This window comes from Chrysochloris asiatica, unplaced genomic scaffold (assembly GCF_000296735.1).
Source record: "Chrysochloris asiatica unplaced genomic scaffold, ChrAsi1.0 scaffold00079, whole genome shotgun sequence".
Lineage (NCBI taxonomy): Eukaryota > Metazoa > Chordata > Mammalia > Afrosoricida > Chrysochloridae > Chrysochloris > Chrysochloris asiatica.
The window spans coordinates 4187580-4196791 of NW_006408597.1; positions in this window are offsets into that span (position 1 = coordinate 4187580).

The following is a 9212-nucleotide window of genomic DNA, read 5'->3' on the forward strand; positions in this document are numbered from 1 at the left end:
AACAACAACAACAATCTTCACTTGCTGCATGTCCAGGTTTTAAATAATTGGAAAGGCTCCAAGCCATTTTTTACACTAATGTACAGCTAAATAGAACTCATATTCACCTGTTTTGACTGGCCTACAAAATTTTAATAACACAGGAATGCATCTTGTCATACCCTGTACTTAATATACATTCTAATATGTGTGTATTATCTTTTATCTGAGCCATTTGACAGTAAATTGCATACATCATGATATTTCACCTTTAAGTACTTCAGCATCTATCATGTAAGAAAAAGGACATTATGCTTTTAATAAACATTTATTTAGTGTAAGCAAAAATAGCCAATACTATCATTATGTCTAAGAAAACTAACAATATTATTATTAATATTAATGTTCCAGGTTTCTGTTTTGAAATATGTTATCAGCTCTTGAAGGTTATAAGTTATTGTTCAAAGAATTTACCCTTGGTGATAATTTTGAGCATCTAGGGTTTTACTCTGCAGTTCAGAGCCCAGAGAATCCCCTGATTTGATCCTATATTCTTCTTGTCTCTCATTTTTCCCTTAGCTCAGTCTTCTCATAACTCCCTGAGCCAGATACTCATTGGGATAGTCTTATCTGTAAATTATAACTTTATCAGACTAATTTAGGATTAACTTGTAACTATTCTTAATTATTAATCAGGATATTCTTCAGTTAAAATTGCAGTAAAATTTCTGATATGATGGTATATGAGGTTTGTATGCAACTATAAGGAGTTGTCGTGTCGTACTGTAGAGTAAGCACTTGACCATGAGGTCAGTTTGAACCACATGATCGGTGGTTCAAACACACCATCCATTCATGGGAAATGCTGTACAGGTTCACTGTGAATTGGAACCAACTCAGCAACACTTAACAGCAAAACCGACATAACTGTAAGTAGTTTCAGACTTAACTATGACTTAAATAAAGAGTCTTTTCTTAGAATAAGTCTGTAAATGGGCAGTTGCTCACGTTGCTTCAGTGGTTCAACATTGTTGTGACCAATAATCTTTTGTTATTTGCTTGGCTTTCATAGTCCCAATATAGGTGCTGCAGCTCCAAGCACCTGCCTAAATTAACAATAGGAAGATGGATGAAGGTGAAAGTGCCATGCTAAGTAAAACTTTTTTTTAATAAACAAATTTATTATTTGATTGTGTAGGAAACTGGTAATCCAAACTCAGGACACTGCCTATAGGGGAAGGCTTTCTCTGTAGGCGTTAGATTGTAAGTCCTTGTCTTCTTTCAACATCGTGGCCTGAGATCCCTTTGATCTCTGTGTGTCTTGGCATTAGTCTTTCTTGGGTCTAGGAGTTTCTCGGAGTCCTGGTGTAGCTCCGGAGGATAAACACTCGATCTCAAGGTCGGTTTGAACCTCAAAATCGGTGATTCAAACTGCCAGCCACTTCTTGGAAACCTTATACAGGGTCACCATGTGTCAGAACCTAATGGACAGCCCTTAACAACAGCAGGCATTTCTCAGCTCAGGATCCTGGGTCTAAAGGACACACTGCTCCCAGCTGTTTTCTTTTAGTAGATAGGTCCCTCAAAAACTTTCCTATTCTGAGCCTATGGACAAGCACATAGTCACAGAGGGTTAGAGCTGAGAGCGAAGCGTCCAGCTGATTTGAAGTGAGGGGAGATGCACAAGAATGCCTAAACTTGCAGATAGTACCCATTTGACCAAGCCTCAATGGCTTGATGATCAGAACTCGCTAGAGAAAGATAAAAAAAAATTTTTTTGATAAAGGAAACAAGTGTAAGTTGCTACAATTTGAATAACTTGACCAGATGAATACACAGATACCAAACTGACTACATCTGTGGGAAGAGACAGTGGAAAAGCTCCATATCATCAGCCAAAACAAGGCCAGGGGAGTATTGTGGCAAATAACAACATCAATTTATCTCTCTGAGATAGTTCATTACCTCTAATGAATCTTATTCCTTCTTTGCTTCTTACACTTTGGCAAGACTAAACATAGAAGGATAGTGAACCGACATATTTAGATACCAGTTTCTCTGATATAAGGGCAGCCAAACTACAACTATGAGTCCTGGAGTCGCCACTGGATGGAATCGACTAGCTAGCACTTAACAACAACAACAACAACAACAAACTTCAGCTAAAAAGAACTCTCATCTAAAATGATAACTTCACTTTATTTTTTATTATAAAAATAAGAATGCTCATTGTAAGATAATAAAATCATAAAGTTATTTTTCCATGATCATTCTATCCAAAGATAAATGCTGTTCCTATTTTGCCTTATATTCTTTTAGATTGTTTTCTAGGTGATGTACTGGAGCCAGCTAACACTGGCTCTTCAGAGCCATTAATTCAAGAATTATGTAAGCCCAAATAGTCGGTAGTTTGAGATTGGCCGTGGTAGAACGTTTATACCATAAAAATAGGCAAATTCTATGAAGCGGGGACCTTCCTGTCCCACCCTTATCTGGTTTATCAGTACGCTACTGTATAAATACATGATACCACAAAATACAGATCTGCTTTATTTTTAATAGCTACATAGGTGCCCATTTGAAAGACCGGCATTTCTCTGTGTGGTCCTTGAACCAGCAGTATCAATAATAGCTAGAAATTTGTTAGAAATGCACATTCTTGGCCTCTACCCTCAGAAACCCTGTACAGGGTCACTATGAGTCGGAACTGACTCCACAACACGTAACCACCATCACATACTTTTAGTTACTGGAGCCCAACAGTTTGTGATCTTAAAAGTTCTTCAGGTAATTCTGATAGTTTAAGAACCAGTGGTATAGATGTATTATAAATTATCTAATTGTTGTTGTTGTTAAGTGCCATCAAGTCAGTTCCGACCAATAGTGACCCTGTATAAGGTTTCCAAGGAGTGGCTGATGACCTTGTGAACTGTCGACCTTGCTGTTCAAACAAGTGCATTAACCCACAACGCCACACTGGTGATAAATTTCTAGATCTGTGTTCATTTTAAAGTCTTAAGCTGCATGTTGCCAAATTGTCTTCTCAAACGGTTGTGCCAGTTTCTCTTCTGACCCAAAGTATATGACAGTATCACTCAGCTTCATTTTAGGTGCTTCAGTGCTGTGTCTTTCTCGATTACCTTTGTTGTTGTAAAATGCCATGGAGTCGGTTCTGACCCATAGCGACCCTCTATATGGTTTCCAAGGAGCAGCTGGTGAGCTTGAACTGCCGACCTTGTGATTCAGACTGACTTTGCAGTCTGACTCATTAACCCACAGCGCCACACCACACCAGCACTCCATTACCTTTAGGAATTAAAAATAGTTTCTATAGATAAACAGCTTTGTTAAGGATTTTATTTTATTTTATTTTAGCTATGTCTGTATCTATTTGTCCATTTTAGAATTTAATTCCTTTATTGTTCTCAGTAAAAAAGGTTAATTTCATATACACTATAAAGAGGACAATTGAGACATAGAAAAAGCTTCTTTGCCCAAAGAACACATCTAGCATCATGTGTGGTTATAATACTTGTGACTTATGATTTACCTCTGGCATATAGCATCATTTTGAAACATCACTTTCAAATATATTAAGACCTACTTATATAAATTAAAAGCTGCTACTAGTGATTCCTAACTATTACAAGGGGAAAAGATCACAGCAAAAATTTTTACTCTTCCTGGCTCATATAAAGGCTTTTATCTTAAAGGCTTTTCTTAGCTTGTTAAGTGTCATCAAGTCAGTTCCAACTCAGCAACCCTGCATAGGGTTTCTGAGGAGCAGCTGGTAGATTGAACTGCCAGTCTTGCCATTCAAACTGACCTTGTGGTCCATTGCTTTATCCTGCAGCACCACACCCAGAATTTACAAGTGTAGGTGAGAACACAGATAATTTAGGCAGATTTGCCATATTTCATTGGACCTGACTATTGACGTAAAGTGTTCTTGAATTTTGTACACTTGTTAAAGAACAGTTGCAAACTTATCCCAATCATCATCCTTCAATAACTTTTAATATTATTATTTTTTGCTATATTGAGTACCTTGGAAATAAAGGGTTAATTTTATGGTGGCATTAATGTTGTTGTTGTTAAGTGCCATTGAGTCAGTTCTGACCCTTAGTGACCCTGTATAGGGTTTCCAACGAGCAACTGGTGAGCAGTGTTAGGTTTTGTTTGTTATTGTTAAGTGCCATCCAGGTATGTAGGATCAGGAGGTATGTAGGCAAGGTCTGGAAGACTCCCCTGAAGTGGGAGAGCCCATCTACCCATTGTGTAGGGCAGAACTTCTCTCTCAGCTTTTTTTGGCTCTGCAAGCAAGCAGGTGGGCTCTTCTCTCAGCCTCCATTTGATCCTCAGGCTCCTTCTCAGACTTGGGCTACATTTCTCAGCATAGCTGGGGTGTCTGTCACTGCCACAGGCAGACCAGCTTGGACCCCCACCGCCATCAGCCTCTCTGCTGTTGACTGGCTCAGCTCATAGCCAGTGTAACTGCTTGTTCAGCTCTCCTCTAAGTACTTTCCTAGGAGCCACTTTCTGCTGTTACCTTCAACTTGGCTACAGTGCCTTTGCTGGGCCTGTCGCTGCTGGCTCTGCCACAAGGCCCCTTCAGGGTGTCTCCTGTCTTCAGTCTTACAGCTGTTGACCCATGGTACAACTCTTTTAGAAGTTTCTTCACCTCCTCTCTCTCTGTTGAGAGATAAAACTCTTCTTGTCTCTAAAAATCTCTGTGAGGTTGGCTGCTTATATGATAAGCAAACTTTTTGTCAATATCAAAGCATGGTCCTCCTTTCAGCAGAACCACAAATTGTCCAGTACCCACAAGTCACTCAGTCTTATTGGGTGATTTTCTGCACCATTACTTACATAGCGGAGGCCTGGTGTTGGGTAATCACTGAACTGCTAACCACAAGGTTGGGTTCAAACCCGCCAGCCACTCCTTGAAAAGCCTATACAGGGTCATTATGTGTTAAAATCAGCTCAACAGCACTTAACAATAACAATTGGTATAGTTAGGAGCCATAGTGGCACATTGAATAAAGTGCTTAACTGAAAGATCAGCGGTTGGAATCCACCAGCCACTCATTTGGAGAAAGATGTTGCACTCCACTCCCATAAAAATGGATAGCTTTAAAAAAAACTCTGTGGAGTAATTATCTGGCCCTGTAGGCTCCCTGTAAGTGGTAATCAACTCTGATTGGGTTTGCATAGCAAATCAATTCTTGTAAAGGGTATAAAATAGACCAATCAAAGGACAGACTGCAGCCCAGGGTCAGATAAAAAGTATCAAACTAGCTTTGGCAATTTATCCAGGAAATTTCAATCAACCTGGACAAAATTAACAAACCCTTTGGGGTGAAAAACAACCTGGGAGCCCTCTCTCACAAATTACTTCTTCAAAGAACTAGGGCAATGGTAGTTTCTCAAGGCTAAGGGGAAAATATCCCAAACTATTTTTCCAAAGAACTAAGGCAAAAGACCTTTTAAAAGAACTCATGTCACCACTGCAAGAAATTGCCAGATGTAGTAGCTTCTTTGAAGTTACAAACTGCTGTTGAAATTTAATCTGGTCTGCAAATCTGCTGTTTCACTTTCAAATATTTTGGAAGACTGTATTTTTTTTTGGGGGGGGGAAGACTATTATTAGAGCCTTGTGTCTTCCTCTCTTTCCCTGCTACTTCCCATAGTTGTAGTTAGACTTTTACATTTGCAGGGGAAAGAAACCCAGTAAGGGGGGGAGGGGGGGAGTTATTGGCCACTACTGCTTGTCATCAGTGCTCACAGTTATATGAAACAGAGAGATAAGGAATCTTCACTGTAGAATAATTAGTGGTTTTATATGACAAACAGAGCTGAAAGTCAGTTTTTCCCACATTTAAATTTCACAACAACAAGATTATTATCTGTACAAATCATTTCAATCATTTCATCTCTCTAATTTTTGTGTGTGTCTTCACCGTCATCAGGAAAAAGGAAAGCAAAATGGCATGTTAGAATATCATCTATATACCATTTGCTCCTGGTTGATTCCAACTCATAGTGACCTTATGTACAACAGAATGAAACACTAGCTTGCCCTGCACTCTTCTTATAATTGGTCCTATGCTTGAGCAGAGTAGAACTGCCACATAGGGTTTCAGGGCTGTAATCTCTTTACAGAAGCAGACTGACTACATCTTTTTCTAGTGGAGTGGACTAGTACATTCAAACTACTGACTTTTCAAGTAAGAGCTGAATGTTAAACAATTGTACGAGTAGGATGCCTTATCTACCAGTCAGGTGAAATATTTTTATTATACTTTGGTGTTTTAATCACTCATGTTTTTGTATTCCCATTGTTGCTAAAGAGAAAACTGAGAATGAGAGAGATGTAAAAATTAATTTAAAGTAATGTGCCTCATAAGTTATTTTTATTGTTAGGTGCCAGCTAGTTGATTCCGATTCATAGCAACCTTCAGCACAACAGAACGAAACCCTGCCTGGTCCTGTATTATCCTCACAATTGTTAAGCTTGAGCCCATTGCTGCTGCCACTGTGCTAATCCATCTCATTAGGAGTCTTCCTCTTTTTCTCTGACCCTCCACTTTACCTAGCATGATATTCTCCACCAACAACTGCTTCCTCACAACAGGACGCACCATCACGGCCAACAAGCAGCCTGCTCATAATACTTCCAACAAAAAAGAGTTATTATAGCAGCAGTCCAGCATTAGTAGTATTCTCCAACAACACAACAAAAAAAAAGCATCATTCTAGAAGAGTCCTCATTATCTGTCCAACTTTCACATGCCTAAGAAGCTATTGAAAATAAGGCTTGGGTCAGGTGCACTTTAGTCCTCAAAGTGACATCTTTGCTTTTTATCACTTTAAAGAGGTCTTATGCAGCAGATTTACCTAGCGCAGCACATAATTTGATTTCCCGACTGCTACTTTCCTGACCTAGGAGTCCTGGTGTGGCGCTGTGGGTTAATGCACCAGACTGCAAAGTCATTTGAATAGTAGGTTCGGTGGTTCAAGCTCACCAGTCGCTCCTTGGAAACCCTATACAGGGTCAATATGGGTTGAAATCGACTCAATGGCACTTAACAACAACAACAACTTCCCTGACTGTTGATGGTGGATCCAAGCGAAATGAAATCTTTTAACAACTTGAATCTTTTTTCCATTTATCATGATGTTATTTACTGGTCCAGTGGTGAGGATTTTTGTTTTCTTTGCATTGAGATACAATCTTCATCAGTAAGTATTTTAAATCCTCTTCATTTTCAGCAAGCAAGTGGTTAATGAGTCTACCTCCAATCCTGGTGCTACTTTCTTCATATAATCCATATTCTCGGATCATTTTCTCAGCATACAGATTGAATAAGTATGGTGAACGAATTCTACCCTGACACACACCTTTCCTGATTTGAAACCATTCAGCGTCTCCTTGTTCTGTTTGAATGACTGCCTCTTGGTCGACCTAATAAGTAGAAATGTAGAATATGAATGTATATAGTCAGTATGCATCGGAGTCCTGGCGTGGTGCTATAGAATAAGCACTGGACTGGTAACCGAAAGGTCTACCATTCAAATCCGCCAGCTATGCAGGGTTGCTAGGAGTCAGAACTGACTCAACAGCACTTAACAATCACAGCAAGTCACTGTGCACATTGAGGACCTACTCTCTGCTCGTCCCTAGTTTACCATCAAGAGTACAAAATGTTTAAGACCTAATTTTGTTCTCAGACTACTCCATCTTGGCAAGAAGGCAGACAAGACAGAACTCGGAAATTACTTATATAGCAAAAATATCTGGAGTGTCTTGGAGAACAGTTGGAAGGAGCATCTGATTTTCCATGGAAGGATTGGGGAAGGCTTCAAAGATATCTTTGGTATTTGAGTAGAGAATTTATGACAAATGCTGGGAGCCCTCGTGGTGCTGTGGATTAGGTGTTGGGCTGCTAATCTCAAGGTTGGCAATTCAAACCCACTAACTACTCTGTGGAAGAAACATAATGTCGTCTGCTCCTATAGAGATTTACAATCTGGGAAAGTAGGTGGGGTCCGTATGAGTTGGAACTGACTCAGTGACAGTGGTAATGTGAAGTGCTGAATCCATTTTTTGAATGCAAAGTGACTTTCAGTTGAAATTAAAGTGTTGATTTAGATAATTGTCTCTATCTTTAATTGAAAGTACTTGATGTGGTTTTATAATGACAAATCCTCATATTGTCCCTGTGAAAAGAACTGTGTGCATATTGTAAATGTCTGTATTCTCTTTATTGAGCTAGGTGGTTCCATACAATAAGCACTAGATTGTGAACCACAGTTGGTGGTTCAAGCCCACAAGCCACTCCTCGGGAGAAAGATGAGGCTTTCTGCTCCTGCGAAGGTTTTTAATGTCTCAGAAACCTATGCAGGGTTTCTGTGAGTTGGAACTGACTCAACAGCGTTAACAACAATACCAACAACTTACAAAATTCCTCTGATGAACTGAAATTCATTTAATGATAATGCAAAATAATTTTTGTCTGAAAAGTTAAAGCAATGGTAACTAGGATTTTTTTCAAACTACATTTGCTCTTTGTCTCAGAATCCTAATATGATCACCATTGAGGGGCTTGTCCTGAGCACTTCATAATTCTAAAAGCTACATTATATGTCATGGTGTCAGTCTAATGTAATTTATTTAACCACTCTCCATTTTTTCTGGATATATAAGCTTAAATGTTTTGAGTATTATAAATGGTGCTCCATTGAACAATGTTATTGGACTTGGGTACTTACACTTACTGTATACTTTTTAGCAATAGAACTGTCGGACCAAATTTATTACAGGTTTGTAATTATTTTTTTGTCTTTTGTCATTGTCCTTTGTCTTTCAAAAAAATGCTTTTTGCATGTTATGTAGCCAAACTTGTGTTAGTTAAGGTTTTGTGTCAACTTGACTTGGCCAGGATTCTCTGTGGTTTGGCAGTTAAGATGTAGTTATCACCTCCATGATGAGATCTACTGTAATACCATCCACCCCGTGATATGATTTGATGTGATAAGCCCGGATTTGTTATAATTATTCTGTGTTGTAATCCTCACTTCTATGATGTTAATGAGGTCAGATGCAATCTACAGGACTTGGCTGTATCTTGAGTCAGTCTCTTTTGAGATATACAAGGAGAGAGTTGTGAACTTGAGCTCAGAGGGACCTACTACCACCGAGATAAAAGAGTCAAAGCAATGCATCCTTTGAA